The following is a 19,822-nucleotide window of genomic DNA, read 5'->3' on the forward strand; positions in this document are numbered from 1 at the left end:
GCTAAAATTGCAAGAACATATTCAATAACATGTCACTACCGCCAACAGATATGCAAGGTATGCAATGAAAACCTAGTGGAGGATGAATATCACTTATCATATGCTCATTGTATAAGGTGATTTATGAAAAATATAATGACATGTTAGAAATGCATGATAATTTAAGTGTCATACTCTAATTTCTACAGAGAAGAGAAGGGTGAGCGCATATGGGCGTGCTATATTTTCACATCAATAGTTTTCATTGCATAATAGTGATCCACCTTCTTAGGAAGATGTCACATACAAGATGATATGTTGATGTGGTTGCATAGATCAAAATTGGCTTCATTGGGGACGACAAAACATCTATCCAATTCTTTTCTATTCTACCTCATCGTTAAAGTGGTGTTTGTTTATAAGCAAACACACTAGACGCTAATCTTACAAGAATTTGAGTTTGTCATCTTCCACATGCCAGGAACCTAAATAGAACAAGTGGCATGTGAGTCTCTGCGATACAATCATAATCTAGTTAAGTGCAAGTGGCATCATGTGAGGCAAATGGTTGAGAAGTTTGAGCATAGATCTTCATGTAGAATGTCATTCAATGACTCATTACTTAAGTAGTGTAAGCCTTGGGTTGTCTAGAACTATTTTTCTCTTGTAGTTGTTGCCTTTACATTATTTGGAGATCAAAGGATATTAAAGTGGCAGGTCAACATACATAGCCAAAATTCATGATATCGACCCAAGGAGGACCAATAATAGTTCTGGACTAAGATTGTCCTTCTTGTTGTTTCATTTCAAAGATTTTCTTCAATAGTATTAAAAACAAACACCCAACGGCTACAACTTGAACTACGATTCTCCTTGTCGTTATAGAAATTTACCACGAAGGAAGGAAGGGATTGAACCCAAGACCTCATGGTCTTTATTGGGTAACCCTACCAATTGAGCTACATATACATCCTTGTACCAAATCCAACTTTATGTAGTGTAAATTGAACATTGGAAGTTTCTAGCTTGCACACATTCTCATGCATTCTCTATTGCATGCATCCTCATGCATACTCTATTTCTAGCTGGCGTACATAGCCCTACCTTCTTGTATAAATACTCAAGTGCACCTTGATTCTAATCAAGGTGAACAACACTAGTTACGGATTCTATAAGTTGAATTCTTGCTCTTTTCCTCTCTTGTGTTCTAGTCTTGTCTTTGCTTTGCTCTATTATACTTGTCCGTGACACTTGTTGGATAAACAAGGGTTTCCAAAACTTTGAAACAAGCTAAACCTTTCACTAGATAATGTATATATGATCATTTGTAAGGTTGTGTAGCATATTTTTTAAATGAATTATTATATTAATAAAACTTCTATATTTATAGCAAACCCACTTGTACAAAGCTTGCATCCTTGTAAATAAAACATAATTCTACATCCTTTATTTTTTTTCCAAAAAAACACTACTTCACATTAGTTAGCAAACAAATTACATCATAGACCACCAAAATTTCAGCAACCCTCACTCTGGCCTTCTCATCAAAGTGTTCATAGTCCCCACCTCATTTTCAACAAAAGTATCCCATCAACTCCTATAACCTAGTAATTAACTTGTACCATATCTATACATATTTACAGCACTTGGTCACTAATGGAAGCCCTTAGCGGAAACAGCCATCGGAGTGCTTGGTAGTTCCATTTAGGCCCTGATGATGATCTACCCACTATAGGAGAACTACCCTATTTCAGCAAGAACTTTGACCGAGCTCTTTCAGCTGCATCAGATTCCCCATAAATCGAGTTGCATCGTCCCCACAGCCAAGATACTAGCTCAAACCAGATATTTAACAACACCTCACTGTTAGGGAGCTTTTGCTGTTGAAAACCAAACTTACAACGCCTAGTCCAAATGTGCTAGACCGATAAGCAAGCCACCATCATCCATATCTCTTCAAAAAAAATTGAGTTAGTGCCCATGTCGAACTCCAGCACGTTGAAACACCTTGCCACCCTGCACTATAAATCCATGACCGTGGGGGTTTAACTATTCAGCCCAACCTTCCCCTGTTAACTTCAACCCCTATAAGGACCCCCATACAACTCTCCCATTCACACAACATGTTGCCACTATCTTGAGACTTCTACCCCAAATGCTAATAGCCTCTCCACAATTCCAAAAACAGTGAGGGATTGATTCCAAAGGGTGTTCACATATCTTGTAACCAACCTCACCACCACAACACCTTAGCCACTCCCCCACCGGTACCGCTTTATGACTAAGAAGCCACAACCAAAGCTTTATTTTTTATGGCATATCGAACGCCCATAGTCTCCTCCAAAAGGACTTCAACAAGTCATCAGATATGTCTTTATCCCTCCAACTATTGCGAGTTAGAGCAACGCCCATTGATTTGGAGCCATTGATTTTCCTTCCTAGCTTAGTACTGTACTCAAAAAACCTTTTCAGTTTGTTTGTTCCCTATTTCTGCCACCACACCTCTAGTGGATCCCAATCCAAATCACATACGGGCTTGTTGTCAACTATCCAAAGTTTACAATCAATTTCCAGCTTCCCTGGGTCCAGGTTTACTTGCCACTTCTTACCATCCAACACTGTCACCCGCACTGCCAACCACTAGCCATTGTCTGACAAAGCACATAGGTTGCCCCAAAAACGATACTCATTAGATGGGCACCTGCCACGGATAATTTGTCCATCACCCTCACCCACAAACCACCCAAACCAGACCCCCTCTTCTTCATTCACCCTAGCTAGACCATCAACATCATTATCTTTCAAACGGGTCACCTTTTCCAGCCTACCAGTAAACCTAGTACTATCAACCAGCCCCACCCTTCTCTTCGTTTTGAAAACCTCCCAGTCTCTTACTGAACTAACATTGTACCCTAACATTTTCCCCCATGACAAGTATTTTTTCTGCCCAAGCATCATATTGTCATCGTTTCTAATCCTAGGGTTCCAAAACAATGGTTGTCGGAGTTGTTCCTCCATCATTTTTTATTGCATTACGACCAACCCTTCTCTTAAACTTCACCAAGCCCTCATTATAATGCGGGTCACCCTATCCTCCATGCTAATCGGTTCTTTTAACTTTAGGCCTGAACTAAACAACCACCACTTCTTTGCCTTCTAAGGGCCGCCATTCCTCAGACACTAGAGTTTGTCATGATATGGCAAGACTCGAACCCATGACCTTATGCTACATGGGTCGAGCTCTTGACCATTAGACTATACATTGTAATACGTAAAATATTATTTTCATTTATGTTTTATTATAGAAAATTGATGTATATTCCAGATTTCTCTTGAACATTCTAGAAACTTCAGGAGTATTCCTTAGAACACTATAAAAGGAGGCACGAGGCATTATTTCTAACCAAATCGGTTCAACGCCATTCTTAAGCCTCCTAGCTACTACTGTACATTCTCTTCACATAATCTATATCTTTTCTTATCATCTCTCTCTCTCTCTCTCGATCTCTCTCTCCCTCCCTCTCACTCACTCTTTCCTTCTCTCGAGAGTTCTTCACCTCTCTTAGTACTAATACTTCTTTTAGTACTAATTCCTTCTCTGTCTTAGTACTGTTCTTGACAGTTTGAACCGATTTTGATCGATCTTCCTTTCCTCCTTTTCCTTTTATCTTCTTATTAATCCTCTTATCCTCCCTAGTAAAATGGAAACTGTTAGCGCTCAGGAATACCAATCTGTTTTCTCGGAGCTCCAGTGCTTAAAAGAGAAATTTGTAGCACTAGAACAAGAAAATCATCGCTTGTTGGGGGATCTTCAACAAATAGCGCTAGAAAAACAACAACAACACGGGGAGCTGACACTACGTGTACAACAACTCGAAGCGACTATCATATCATTACAACAACAAGGATCAAGCACTCAAGGGATTCACAAAGAACCCAAGATCGGTCTTCCTGCAAAATTTGATGGGACCCGATCACAGTTTAGAGGGTTTTTGAATCAGGTACATTTAGTGATACAAATGCATCCTTCTCGATATCCCACTGATGCATCACGAGTGGGACTAGTAGGCACTCTCCTTAGTGGCTCAGCGTTAGCATGGTTTGCTCCATTGTTGGAAAAGGATTCTCCATTATTAAACAGTTTTGAAAAATTTATAAGTGAGTTTAAGGCCTGTTTTGGAGATACTGACAGCATAAGGACTGCAATCAACAAAATCCGGCGATTACGCCAAGGTGATCGTCTAGCTTCCGCATATGCTGCAGATTTCCGCCTACTCACTGTCGATATCCCTTGGGATGATCACGCATTGATGGAGCAATTCCGTTATGGCTTACGCAACGATGTCAAGGATTTACTCTTGACCTTCCCCAAAGAGCCAAAGTCATTAACAGAAGCAATTAGTCGCGCGGTGAGATGCAACAACCGCCTCTTCGAACGACGTTCGGAACGACAATTCCAGATTCCGAGGGCAAGATCAGAGCCTACCTATGCCTCAGTGGTAGTGAAACCTTTTCCGAGGGATTCATATAATGCGCCTCCAGCAAGTACTCCAACTCCGATGGAAATTGACACCACACATCGTCGTGGACCGCTATCGGAAGAAGAAAAGCAACGACGCCGAGCAAACCGACTATGTCTTTATTGCGGTGGACCAGGGCATATCGCGGTAAACTGTCCCCATAGGCCAAGAAGGCAGGTAAACCAAATAGTTGCTAGTTCTGATTGTACTAAACCCGACTCTATTTCAGTAGGGATATCTGATAGTCCTAATAGTACTAATAGCCCAAATCTAGCGAACAAATTTGATGTCCTTAGTCAGTTAGAAGAAGAGTTAAACGACTAAGTCCAGCCAAAATAGCAGCCCATTAGTGGTTCCATTCCCTCTAAGCAAGTTAGCGATGTGTTCGTAGCCCAAGTAACAGTTAGTACTAGAAGTACTACTCCAATACATGTCTTAGCACTTCTAGATTCCGGAGCTAATTCTTGCTTCATGGATAGGAAATTTGCCCAAGCTCATCAGATATCTCTCAAAAAACTCCCATGTCCTGCCCTTGTAGTAGTCGTCGATGGTCATCCCATTGCCTTAGGAAATATCATAGAAGAGTCAGAGCCCGTTAATGTTGTCCTAGATAATCTAGCATGTGTCATATCATTTAATATAATTAGCATCCCAGAACACCCCATTGTCTTAGGATTACCATGGTTCGAATTACATAACCCAGACATAGATTGGCGGACAAGAGAAATCCGGCATCAAAAAGCCCGAGGGTCTACTCATGAGATCGCAACGATTTCACTACATCAGTTGCGTGAGGAAGGATGCAAGGAAGAAATGTTCCTCTTCGCAATATCAGTAAACCCCTCCAGCACCACTAAAGAGGATTCCACCGTTCAACTTCCAGAGAATTATCATCAGTATGTCGATGTGTTTGATAAAGTACAAGCCAGTACGCTTCCTCACCATCGACCATATGATTGCCCCATCGATTTACAACCGGGGAAAGAGCCACCTTGGGGACCAATCTACAATTTGTCACCAACCGAACTGGAAGTCCTTCGAGCCTATATAGAGGAGAATTTGGAGAATGGTTTCATACGACATTCGAAATCTCCAGCCGGCGCACCCCTTTTCTTCGTCAAGAAAAAGGATGGCTCACTTCGGCTCGTTGTAGATTACCGTGGCTTGAATAAGGTTACAATCCGAAATAGGTATGCACTCCCCCTTATCTCAAGTCTTTTAGAACGGATCAATGGTGCCAAGTTCTTCACGAAGATCGACTTACGGGGAGCCTATAACCTCGTACGGATCCGACCAGGAGATGAATTGAAGACCGCGTTCCGCACCAGATATGGGCACTTCGAGTATACGGTCATGTCGTTCGGCCTCACTAATGCGCTAGCAGTCTTCCAGCACATGGCAAATGATATTTTCCGAGATCTCTTGGATGTGTGTCTAATCATTTATTTGGATGATCTACTGGTTTACTCGAAGACCCAAGAAGAGCATGATTATCATGTACTGTTAGTACTAAAACAACTTCGAGAACATGGTCTCTATGCAAAGCTGGAAAAATGTAGTTTCAGGTGCAACTAGGTGGAATTTCTCGGCTATGTCATTTCCTCAGAAGGCATCTCCATGGACCCAGCTAAGGTCAAAACAGTGGTAGAATGGCAGACTCCGCATTCGGTGCGGGATGTGCAATGCTTTCTAGGCTTTGCCAATTTTTACCGGAAGTTTATAAAGGATTACTCAAAGCTCGTTTTGCCTCTTACACAACTTACTAGGAAGGGACAATCGTTCGTTTGGTCTGAAGAAGTGGACATGGCTTTTGAGAATCTTAAACAGGCATTTACATCGGCTCCGATTCTAGCTCACATTGATCCAGAAAAACCATTCATCATTGAAGCGGACGCATCGGATTTTGCATTGGGAATGATGAAAAGCTACATCATGTGGCTTTTCACTCACATAAGTTTGACGCCGCCGAAATCAACTACGAAATTCATGATAAAGAGCTATTGGCTATAGTGGACTCTTTTATGCAATGGAGGCATTTTCTAGAGGGATCTTCTCATCAAGTCACTGTATTCAGTGACCACAAAAACCTCGCCTATTTTCAAGACGCTCATGTGTTAAATCGACGTCAAGCTCGTTGGGCCCATTTTCTCACGCGTTTCGACTTCAAGATTACATATCGACCTAGGAAACATCAAGGGAAAGCAGATGCATTATCACGGCGTTCGTACCTAGCACCGCGTCCCGGCGAGCCAGCTTTCGATAACCAAAAGCAAGTGATCTTGGGACCGGCACGACTACAAGCAACACAGGTCTTTGGCATGCTCATGGATTCCCACGTTATCGATATCATACGTGCGGACCTGAAGACAGATGCTTTCGCCCAAGCTATACTAGCACAAATTGATCCCTCTCAAGCGTCGTGTTCACAGCCGCAACCACCAGGTACGGACTATCGGCAATTCAAATACCATGATGGATTACTCTTCTTTAAAGAACTTTTGTATGTTCCTAATGGTTCTTCCCACCTTCAAGTAGTACAAAACTGTCATGACACATATACAGCTGGGCATTTTGGTAGTACTAAAACATTAGATTTAGTACAATGATCATTTTGGTGGCCCCGTATGCGACAATTTGTCGAAGATTTTGTTCGGACTTGTGACACATGCTGCAAAGCGAAAATGCCAAGGCATCATCCATATAGTTTATTAGAACCATTACCAATTCCAAGCAAGCCGTGGCAATCCATTACTCTAGACTTCATCACAGATCTGCAATTCTAATAGTGGTAGATCGATATACGAAGATGGCTCATTTTTTGCCATGTACTAAGGAAATCTCCAGTGAAGACACCGCCGAAATTGTCATGTGTGAAGTATGTCGGCATCATGGACTTCCCGATAGTATCGTCAGCGACCGTGGACCCCAGTTCATGTCAAAATTCTGGAAGCACCTTTTTAAAATGCTCAAGGTCACTTGTAACCTCTCCTCCAGCTACCACCCACAAACCGACAGCCAAGCCGAACGAACAAATCAAACACTGGAGCAGTACCTGCGGTGCTTTCTCAGCTATCATCAGGATGACTGGGCAGATATTCTCCACTTCGCCGAATTTGCCTATAATAACTCTATCCACGCATCGACTAAAGTTACGCCATTTTATGCTTATACGGGATGTCACCCCCGATGGTGTGTACTTGAAACCCCAGAGGTGTCCACAAATCCTTGCGCGGAGGATCGTTTGGAGCGGTTACGCAAGATACAAGCGGATTTATCTACTCATCTCCAACAAGCTCAGCAAACACACAAGGTTTATGCGGATCGTCATCGACTCCCATCCAGTTTTAACATTGGAGATCGGGTATGACTACTCCGACGACACATCAAGACTACTCGCCCATGTGAGAAGTTGGATTATCGGCGATTAGGTCCTTTCCGTATCATAGGAAAGATTAATGATGTCGCTTTTCGTCTCGATCTACCTCCACAACTTCGGATACATCCGGTGTTTCATAGTTCTCTCCTTGAACCCTATCAAGAGAGCACCATCCCAGGACGTATTACACAGCCTCCACCCCCAATCGAGCTTGAAGATGGACCTGAGTACGAGGTTGCCGCCATCCTTGATTCCAAGATTGTTCGCAACAAGCTCTACTATCTAGTCAATTGGCTAGGATATAGTCCCAGTGAGTGTACTTGGGAACCGATAGAGAATGTCACCAATGCTCGTGCACTTCTTGAAGACTTCTATCATCAATATCCAGACAAACCGGGTCCTCAATCCAAAACGACTCGTTACACTCATCGTTTTAAAGGGGGGATAGTGTCATTATATGGCAAGACTCGAACCCATGACCTTATGCTACATGGGTCGAGCTCTTGACCATTAGACTATACATTGTAATACGTAGAATATTATTTTCATTTATGTTTTATTATAGAAAATTGATGTATATTCCAGATTTCTCTGGAACATTCTAGAAACTTCAGGAGTATTCCTTAGAACACTATAAAAGGAGGCACGAGGCATTATTTCTAACCAAATCGGTTCAACGCCATTCTTAAGCCTCCTAGCTACTACTGTACATTCTCTTCACATAATATATATCTTTTCTTATCATCTCTCTCTCTCTCTCTCTCTCGATCTCTCTCTCCCTCCCTCTCGCTCACTCTTTCCTTCTCTCGAGAGTTCTTCACCTCTCTTAGTACTAATACTTCTTTTAGTACTAATTCCTTCTCTGTCTTAGTACTGTTCCTGACAGAGTTCAGCTCTGTCCCTAAGAAGCAACTTCCTCAATTTTGGTCCAGGTTGGAGACTTCGCACCATGAGCTTACCGAGTAAAGACTTACTTTGGTGAACCGGATCCCCCAACCCAAGTCCACCTTGATTTTTCGCCTTGGTCAAACAACTCCAGGCCACTTTAGCTGACACTGTCTCATGGTCTCTACCCGACCAAAGGAACCCTCTCACCATTGCCTTAATGTTTTTGATGCAATCTTTATCTAACATCCAGCATGCCAATGAGTGCCACATGGTGGCCAACAAAATGTGGTTTACCACAACCACTCTACCTGCAAGGGAAAGCTTTACCAATGCCCATAACCGAAGCTTTTATTTTATTTTGTCTTTCACTTGCTCAAGCTGGTGATTTTTCTTAATCTCAACTCCCACCAAAAAGCCCAAATATTTAACATCCATTCCATTAGGGACCCATTGAAAATCAGCATTAGGGGACCAAAGCGGTCATGGGTTTGGACTTACCCAAAACCCTCTACTTATGTTCCAATTAATTTTCCCACCTAATGCTTTAGAAAACAGCTCAATCCGTTTTTCGGGCTGTTGTAAATTAGCATCATTGCCTTGCAAATAGAGCATAGTGTCATCTGCATACATGGAGTCCAACAAGTCCTTGCAAGCATGTGGGACAACCAATCCCAGTATTCTTGCATTCGGTCTATTTAAAAAGAAGGAGAATGACTCCGAAATTAATAAATAAAGATAGGGGGCCAACGGGCACCCCTGCTTGACAGACCTGCATAATGGAATTGATGGGCCCTGATGTCCTAACACCAACACCCTACTCAAGCTTCCTTTGTAAAGGGCCAACACAGTTGATATCCATATTGAGGGTAGTCTCAATTGCTCCATGACTTGGTCTAAAAAGGGCCACGGTACTCTATCATATGCCTTCCCGAAGTCAAGCATGAGACATGCAATATGTTGATTGGTTTTCTTTGCCAAGGCAATCGTCTCCCAAAAGTTCAACACATTATCAATTATACATCTATTTTCCATGAATCTTGTTTGTCCAACATTAATTAGCGCATGCAAGTGGGGTTTGACCCTCTTGGCCAGAATATTAGCAAAAATCTTATAGATTGTGTTGAGCAACATAATCGGTCTCCATTGCCTCACATCCGTTATTATACCATGTACCTTAGGAATTAGAAATATCAATCCTTCTTTAAAATGCTCAGGTAAGCACCCAACATCCCATGCCTCATTTAGACCAACAACCACGTCAACCTTAATCAGCGCCCAAAACTTTTCAAAAAAATCTTCTGATAATCCGTCGACACCTGGACAAGACATGCTACATATACTTACCAAAGCGTCTAACACCTCCTCTTCCAAGAGTGGCCCTGACAACTTAACTTGTGCAGCCTCTGAAATTCTTGGTTGCATTCCCTCCAATACAAATTCTACCAGTAAAGGCTAGTCGGGGAGACTATAACTATATGAGAGTAACCCACTATAGTGAGTTGAGACTGTCTCCATGATCTCTGATACATCCTCTGACAGTGAACCATCCTTCTTAATCATATTAGGATTGTAACTACCGTTTGTTCTCGGTTTTTTATACTTAAGAAATTGTTGGTTCATCTTGTCCCCATTCATGCTCCACCATGCTGCTAAACTCTTGAATATCATCTTATTTCTAGACACAATCAACTGATGTAGTGTTTCTTTAGTAGCCTCAAGACCTGATCTTGACGGTTGACACTTGGGATTTTTTTGAAGCATTCTTTGGGCAACCGCTATCGATCTTCTTAATCTTGCCTCTCTTTCCTTAGACCTCACAATTCTATTTTTAGTCTCTTCATGCAAATACATTGAAGTTTCAATAATCTTTCCTCAAAGATTATCCTGTGCACCACAACGAGCTGGATTATTTTCCCATATACTCATTATCTTCCTTCCCACCTCCGCATCCTCAAAAATTTTACTACTAATCCTCAAGTTGCAATCCCTTTTTTTCCTCCTCTAATTGACCTGCGTAATCTTAACCGGCGTATGATCAGAGTAAGCCGAACCTACGATGATTTCAACATTGTTGCCATATTTTTCCAGTTCGCTTATGTATATTTTGTCTATACGAGACATACAAAAGCCATTTATATTGCAGCCTGCTCTTGAGAAGCTTAGCGAGCTCCGAGGCGTTTTTAATACATACCAAGCATCTTTCACTCCCATTCTGCCCATCAACAAATCCCATGCAACTAACTCTGACCCCTGCACCACCATATGCATGCCCCCCACCTTGTCTTCTGTGTGCAAAGTCATGTTAAAATCCCCTGCGAGGATTCAGGCATCTACAGTCGGCAGGCCATCGCCCACTTGCCTCCAAAAAAGGGCTCGCATCGCTGACGAATTGGGTGCGTACACATTTATTATTCCAATGATACATTGTTGCCATCTGACAATCACATAGATGGCACGTCCCCCCACTATGGTGCCTTGGCCCACAACAATAATATCTGGATTATTCTTGATAGATGTACAAACACCCCCTTTTCTACCATGCTCACCCTGAGCTGGGGACCAAAAAGTATGTCAACCCCCCGCAAGAGGAGGTTCTTCCTCTCCATCATGCATTTGTGGCCGCCTAGACCTTGTATGTTCCACATTATTAATTTCATGAGATCAATTGTGAAGTCTCCCAAGACGGACATAGTCCCTCCCTACGAGCCCATGCCCAACCTCCTTCCTTGATCCTCTCCCATCCTAAAACCACATCTTGCCTTTTAGCTTCTTCCATTTCCCCCTCATGGAAGTGTAACACCTCATCGAGAGAGTCTACCGTCTCCTCTAGGCATAGTAGAAGCTATTTTTTAATGCAAGAATTATCGAAACTCCCTCATATCATTCCAGCATTCAGCCACATCAACATCCAATTATCTTCATTCCAGGTGATAGGCATGTTGTTAAAGTATTTGTGCGCCTTGACTTCTATAGAGTTGGAGATCCATGGCATGTTACTGGTTGTAATCTCTACGTCTATTAGATCAAAAGAGAAGCCGATAGCCGATAGCTTGTTTCGTTCAGCAACAACTACATAAACCCTTAGCCCTAGGGCTTTCTCATGAGACAAATCAATCAGTCTTGTGAGAGCCTGCTGACTAAACCTATATCCCTTGTCCAACATGTCCCCTTCCAATATTTTTGACCTAACAAATTTGACTGGAACTCTAACATCTACCTCCGTACTTACTTGTCTCAACTCTTGCAACTTCTGAATTTCGGGAGTCACTGTGATGGATAAGCTTTCTTGACACCTCCCCTTACGTAACCAATCTTTCATTTCTCTCAATCCAATACTTCCACTTTTGCCAATGGAGGAAGGGGAGCTCATGGTAGATTCTTGTCTAAGTGTTGCACTTTTTAACAGGACCTCGGGTGTACATGCTACCACATCTTCAACAATAGTTTTCCTTGGATCCTGTGCTCGATCCTCCTCTTCTTGCAACACTTCAAAACGATTTCTCAAATCTACATGAGACATATCCATGTTTACTTCTCGTTGCAAGCCATTTTTGTGTCCCAAAACACGAGTCCAACCACTTGCACTAGTGTTCGCCTTCTCAACCCCATTAAGGGTACTCGATCTTGTCACCCTTATCATCTCTTGCTTAGCTAACGGCCTCATAACCTTCTCCCCCCTTACATTACTATTAATCTTCCTTGGACATTCATTAGCAATGTGGCCCATTTTTTTTACAATAGAAACATTGGCTAGGTAGACCCTCATATTCCACTTCCACATCTATCAATCTTGCCTCCACATCATGCACCCTAATTATAGAGGGGAGTGTGGACAAACTTTGCACAAGCAACCTAATCTTAGGGGATTCTCTGATTTTGTCTACCATGGTTGCCTTGCCTAACCACATTCTTGCAAAAGATTTTCCACTTGGAACGTGTACTCCGTGGCCTCCCTCTCCACAATAGCCAACCCTTGAGGCGAAATTCTACATCCTTTAACTTTAAGATCATTGGATATTGTAGATCCAATAAAATTGGAAGTTGTTGCCACATAGTGGACTATAATTAGACCTATAAAATCATCATCATCTTGTTTTAAGTATCCTAAAGAAAAATTTCAAGTATGTTATAGTTTCTTCTTATCCATGTTCCAAAATGAATTGACAAAATAAATTTACAAATCAAATTATTATATCACGATATGCATACCATTGTATCATGTGGATGTCTTATCTTGTCTATAGAACACACAAATGATACATGTATGTGTTGCGAAAAACAAAATCACATGTGTGTTTGTTTGGGGGGGGGGGGGGGGGGGGGGGGGGCTAAAATATAGGCACTTATTCTACTATAATATATGTAGAGACCACATGGGAGTTGCTCCAAGTGGTCCAATAGATATTGATAGGTCAAAGGAAAAAGTGGATGCATGGAATTTCGATGTGATTAGCGTTGACCAAGTTGATTTCATATTATCTTAGACAATGACATTATAGAATCATTGATACAAGTAAAATGCACACGTTTGATGGTCTCTTTGACATAACATGTCACATGGGTTATCTTGCAAAAGCCAAAACTATTATGTTTACTCAAAGATTAAAAAAAATTAAAACTATAGTGGATTGAATTGTTCAAATTGAAAGCTAGGCGTTGATTGATACAATGAAGGTAAATTACAAACGTTAAGCATGTAGACCATGCCTGGATTGGACACTTAATTGTTTAATCATTAGGAGTAAACACAAACATCAAGAAGCACCACAAATTAAAAAATGGGCAAACTTTGTTAGCCCATACTCTCCCCGTACTATGGGAGCAAATATGTGTATATAGAGGACATATGTCACATTTTATTGGATTATGTGAGGGTCAAATGAAAAGGAGTGACTAAACTTAATCATTGTCCATGAAATGAGGTGGCAAAACAAACAACACACAAAATTTAGTTTTGATTTGGTTGAATTGAATGTTTGAATTGGGAACTTGATGAAAGTTGTGTTTGATGAAAATCATCAGACGCTAGGTAGGAATCGCTTACAGTTTACAAATTACAATTATGTACATGACTTTGCAAAGCATGTGCATTGATCAACGCCAATATGAATATCGCCAACATATGGAAACTAGTATTCGAGACATGACAACACCTAGAGAAGGAAGTATGGAGTAGTCTTCAGGAAAGAAATGCATCTGAGTGCATTCATCACTAGGAGTATTCACTTTTTAATGATCCATGATGGAACACACAAAGTCATTAGAAGTGCAATGTCAGCATGGTGGTAGAATAAGTGTGAATAATGACAATAATCACTAGGGTTTCTCACTTCTTAAGGTTCCATGATGGATCAAAGTTAACAAGAATTGGAATGTTAAATTAGTATATGTAACCCAAAGTGGTATTTTCCATGTTGCGCTCAAGTATCATCAAGTTGTTTGAGTGTTATTGTTTGCAAGTAGAGAAATGAACTTGTAAGGTTATTTGGAGCATGTCATGATTGTTTAGATTTGGTTGACGTGGTTGATGTGGTTGATGTGGTTGATGTGGTTGATGTGTCATATGGTGTGTCTGTGCACGTGGGTATGGGTATGGGGTTGAATTTCATTTATTTTGAGTCGCTTGTTAGGTGATCTCATGTATGTACCATACAATTTGTATGTGTGAATATACATGTCAAAGGAATGGACCTATTTTGATTTATCACATTATTTGTACGATTCTTCATGTCATGGATGTGAATTTATACAAAATGGCATGAAATTACTTCAAAACCACCACATCAAAATCTTCTTTGATTATTTTCTTTACATGTGATGTTAAATTGTACAACCTTGTTATATTAAAGGTACATAATAATGATCGATTCGAGAACTCAATGACATGCATTATGTCAAAGGATGCATATGGTATTTCACTCTGTAATACTTACAACAATTGTATAATGGTTTGAGAAATTCACAAACAAACTTATACTTGTTAAAGGTAAGAGTGATTTGCTTTTTGGCCAATGCCACGAGATCTATCATATGATGTGATAAGTTTTGCTTTATAAGTTCAATCAAAGACTCCATTTTTAAAAAATTATTAATACTTCAAATCTGGAAGTCGATTATTTTAAGAACTATGAGTTTTCTAGCGATGATCTAGAAGGACCATGTTAGTTAGAACAAGACACATCATGTGAGGGAAGACATGTTTGAACATAAGACTCACATATCAGTATCGTACTTGATACAAGCAATATTTAATATGGTTACACAAATTACACTCGCTCAAATGTTGGGCTATGGTAGGTTTCTTTGACACATGCTAATAGCCTAATGCCGTCCATCTAATAAGAATACTCATAATCTATAGTAGGTTTCTTTTAGGTTTCCTTCACACATGCTAATAGCCTAATGTCATCCATGTAATAAGAGTACTCATGAATGTGAATTGTCCTGTTTTCCCCCCTATTTTGAAGAGATTTGTTCATTCTAATAAGTTATTGGAAAAGTAGGAGAAGAAGAAGGGGGGAGAGAAAGCAAGGAACATGCAACCCTTACCATATAAACATAGCATGTGTAAATACATAAGCACATCTACATATTACTATTCACATTACGAAGATCATGCCACCCACATGTAGGTATAGGAAAATCAACTAACATTGCCATAATAACAATTTTGTGCTCAATAGTATTGGGAGAAACACATAAGGACATTTTATTTTTTAATGAATTTTTTTGGGTTTCAAGGTCTTGCACTCCATACGTTACGCCCAATTTAGCATGAAAGTTCATGATAAGAAGCTAGACATTTTGGTTTGCAAGCACAATCATTATTGGACGAGGCTAAGAATTCCTATAACTATTGGCAAGTGATGTTACTACTTCTTAACTTTCGACATACAAATGCTCAGATAGAATGCATGCATGTGTATTTATGTGGAGAAATACAAAGGGAAAAGTGAATTGATTTAATGAGGCAAATTTTAACACATGATCCTTTCATTTAGCTTTGGGTGGTATGGGAATAAAACCTAATTGCATCAAGAGTCGTCTCTATGCTATATCAAGTCTAACACAAATTAGTTTAGTATGCCTAGGGACCGGCTAGGATCACACAATGATTGAGGTGTGGAAAAGAGTTGAATCTAAATTAGTTAGGAAATTTGGCAAAAGTACAATAACTACTTAGGGAGGTTTTTTTAGAATATTAAGTGATTTTTGCAATTTACTGATCTTTTAGAATATTAAGTGATTATTGTGAAGCTAATTAATTAATTGTAAAGCCTTTCACTACCTAAATTATTATCATATTGACAAGTCAAGAATTTGATTAAAACTTGAGCATATGTTTGCCTTGTTCATCTGCTATAGAAAAGACAATGCCACTTTAGAAGTATTTATAAATTAATTATAATTATGAAATATTACTGTGTAAGGCAAACTTTGCAACACATCACATGAGGAAATGATACAAGAGATTGCACGTTCTCTTGTTTCAATGAGATTTTAATGTATAAGAACACATGTCCATTGTCTATGATCAACTCTTAGCTATTTAAGGTATTTAAGTCTTGTCATAATCTTGCATTTTTAGAGTCTAGACCCATTTAGACTTTGTGGAGAAAGGTAGCAATATGTATAGTATTGTTTCTATGGCTAGGCTAAGAAATTTTGGGCACTCAAAAAACTCATTTAGATGTTTGAAATGGAAGTAGCATATGACTAAGAGTCACTAACTTTCCGCCCATCTCGATGACTTTTATTTATGTAAAGAAAGAAGAGAGTATGTGAGAAGATAAGGCGCGAAGAGACAAAGCATTATGTGAAAATGTTATGGTAACATATGACAAAACTTTCCACGCAAAAAGGTGAAATCATGAGTGTTCTTGTGTTGATGTAATGTCAATCTTAACTCGTGGAATACTTGTAAATGATATATCTAATAAGCGAATCACAATAGAACTACGGTGTCCAAATACTCAAAAAAGTTATTGTGTTTGATATAACTCCAAGTCAATTATATTACAAGAAGCACATATGAAATAAGATCATGAAGGTTGGTTACTAAAGAGGACAGACATTTCTTTTGAATTTGCATATAAATATAAATAGCAGTTTACAAACATTTGTTTTCCAACAGATTATATTTTACAAATAGGAAACCTCAAATTCATGTTGTAAACAATATACTTAAACACGCACGCACGCACGCGCATACATACATACATACATACATACATACATACATATAGACATATAGATACATACATACATACATACATACATACATACATACATACATACATACATACATACATACATATATTATAGATAAATATAAAAGAAGGGTGCATAATGTGTTTGTATTTGATGCATAGGGAGTGTAAAGACATATGAGGCAATTGAAAGGTAGTTCGCTTTTATAGTTTTGGAATCAGGAAAATTCGACGGTCATAGTTGCAAAGTAAGTCCAACGTGTGTTTTTATCTAGTACCATATTCAAATAATGTTTTGGCCTCTTTGTGAAATGGCCTCGTAGGTGTACACAAGCCCACATGGATCCTTATGGGTAATTGGTCTTAAGATCTTCATAGTTTCTTTTGTATAGTTAATTAAGACAAAAGAGAGAGAGAGAGAGAGTGTGTGTGTGTGTGTGTGTGTGTGTGCACGTGTGATATCGGTGTAGTATTTTACACATATCATTAATATAACGCGTGTCTTCACACAAAAAAACAAAAGAAGGGGCATGAAGTTCTTCCAAGTTAAGCAGAATAAAAAGAATAGGTGCTCTATTGTAAAAGTACCAAAATGGACTTTGAATCTTATTCACTTATTGTGAGATCATTGATAATAATAAAAAGTATTGCACGAGCATATGATGTCGATCTCGTTGATATGACATCGCACATGGCTCATCTTGAAAAAGCTAGATACATTCTTTGAGATCTAGAAGCTGGGTCATATGAATTCCCCTCACCTAACTTCGAGACGACATTGAAAACTTTATGGTAATCGATATAATGAAAGGTAAACATGCCAACATTAGAGCATGCACACCATGCCTGGAAAGGGAACCTTGATTACCATCATGATGAGACTGAACACATACACAGAGAAGAAGCCAGTATAGAAATACGTGCACATAATTGTAGCCCATGCTTTTAATTTCTGAGGAGCAAGCGTGTGCATATATATGCTCGACATACGACACATTTTCTACTGTGTCATGAGATCATCGTATCAAAAGTGAGTAAATGAGTTAATAGTTGTGTATGAAACGAAGGGCACAGAACAAAAATTTAAACTCGAGCAATCCACTTTTTTGTCTGGTTGTATGGAATGTCGAGTTCAAGGCTTTGATGCAATGTTGGATCCTATGAGGTCGACAAAAAACGCATCGAAATTCGAGGTTAGCAAGGCGCTGCCAAGAGGAACGAAGTATGACTTTATGCGAAGTATTACAAGACATGTAGTGTAAGTTAGCTTTTAATCTTAGTAGGGGCCAATTTGGGAATCAACGGATAGATATACATAGGAGCTTTGGAGTACAAGCCTCATCCGGAAAGAGATATATATATGTATAGAGAGAGATATATGTGTCATGTGGGTGATGTGTGAACCAGGGGAATTAGACATCTCCCTTTCGCTTTCACTGCACGTGTCAACCGAACATGGTGTGTTTGGGAGGAGTTTGCATTGATTGAGGGAAGATAAAGCGACACATGAGGTGGTGTGGGGTGTGGGGTGTGGGTGTAGGTGTAGGTGTAGGTGTGTACCATGGTGGACTCAAGTGTTGACTCTGGTGTGTCTACTTGCAAGGCAAGCATGCGTGCATACAATACAATACAATATAGTACAATACAGTGGATGCGAGGTGTGCTCGGATGGACAGTGTCTAGGATGGACAGTGTCTCGAATGCACATGCACTATACAGTACAATACAGTACAAGACAATACAATACAGTGAACGCGAGGAGTGCTCGGATGGACAGTGTCTCGGATGCACATAAACCGGTCGGAATCGTATGTACAAATCAAGGGATGGAACATAGTGGAGATGGAGACCGAGAAGGGGATTGTGATGGTGATGATTTTGTAGTTATATGAGAGTTCTTCATTGATGCTCATTTCTTTGAGGGTTTGGGATTCGAACCCACTAGTTATAGTTCTGCTTTGCCTGTTACAAACCATTATAACTTCTGCTTTGCCTGTTACAAACCATTATAACTTTGCGTGTCACAAAAGACCATTGAAGAAGATCTAATTCTCCGACACATTTGAAGAAGAGAGTAAGGATAAAAAGAAGAAGAAGGAAAAGCACTAGGAACATGAAGGACATAAATGTAAAATATATATTTGCTTTTTTTTTATAACTTAGAAGGTTTTATTTTAAAGAAGAGAGTAAAAAGGAAAAGCACTAGGAACATGAAGGACATAAATGTAAATATATATATATATATATTTGCTTTTTTATATATATATTTATTATTAACTAATATTTAATTAAAGAAGGAAAATGTAGATAAAAAATAATAAAAGTGAGGAATTAATATATTTAATTTTTTTCCTTTTTAAAAAAGGCAAGTGTGATGTTGACACATAGCATGCGGTCCCTCTCCGTGTCTTTTTTTTATTTATTAATAAAATAAGTAATAAATAATTTGTTTATATAAATTTAAATAAATAAATATGTAAAGCCAAGTCTCATGAGTACCATAAAAACAATTAAATGGATTTAGTTTAATTAATTAAATCTATAAATAACTAATTTATTTAAATTATGTAAAGCCAAATCTTAGATAAACTATTACACCCCCCCCCATCGGAAATCTATAAATATAATTAGTTTAATTAATTAATTAAGTAATTAATTAGATTTATTTGATCTGCGGGGAAAGACTTAGATTTCTAATATATAATAAATAATTTAGTAAAATACAGAAATCCGAGAGAATAATTCTTTAATTTTTAAATGGGAAAAATTTCAAAAAACAATTAAAGCTTTTTTTGGCCGATGGATTTATGCATACATATATATACATATAATTAAACGATCAGTTTTTA

Source organism: Azolla caroliniana, unplaced genomic scaffold (genome assembly GCF_043228905.1).
Source record: "Azolla caroliniana isolate FFs.n. ecotype wild unplaced genomic scaffold, voAzoCaro1.0.p SCAF_17, whole genome shotgun sequence".
NCBI lineage: Eukaryota > Viridiplantae > Streptophyta > Polypodiopsida > Salviniales > Salviniaceae > Azolla > Azolla caroliniana.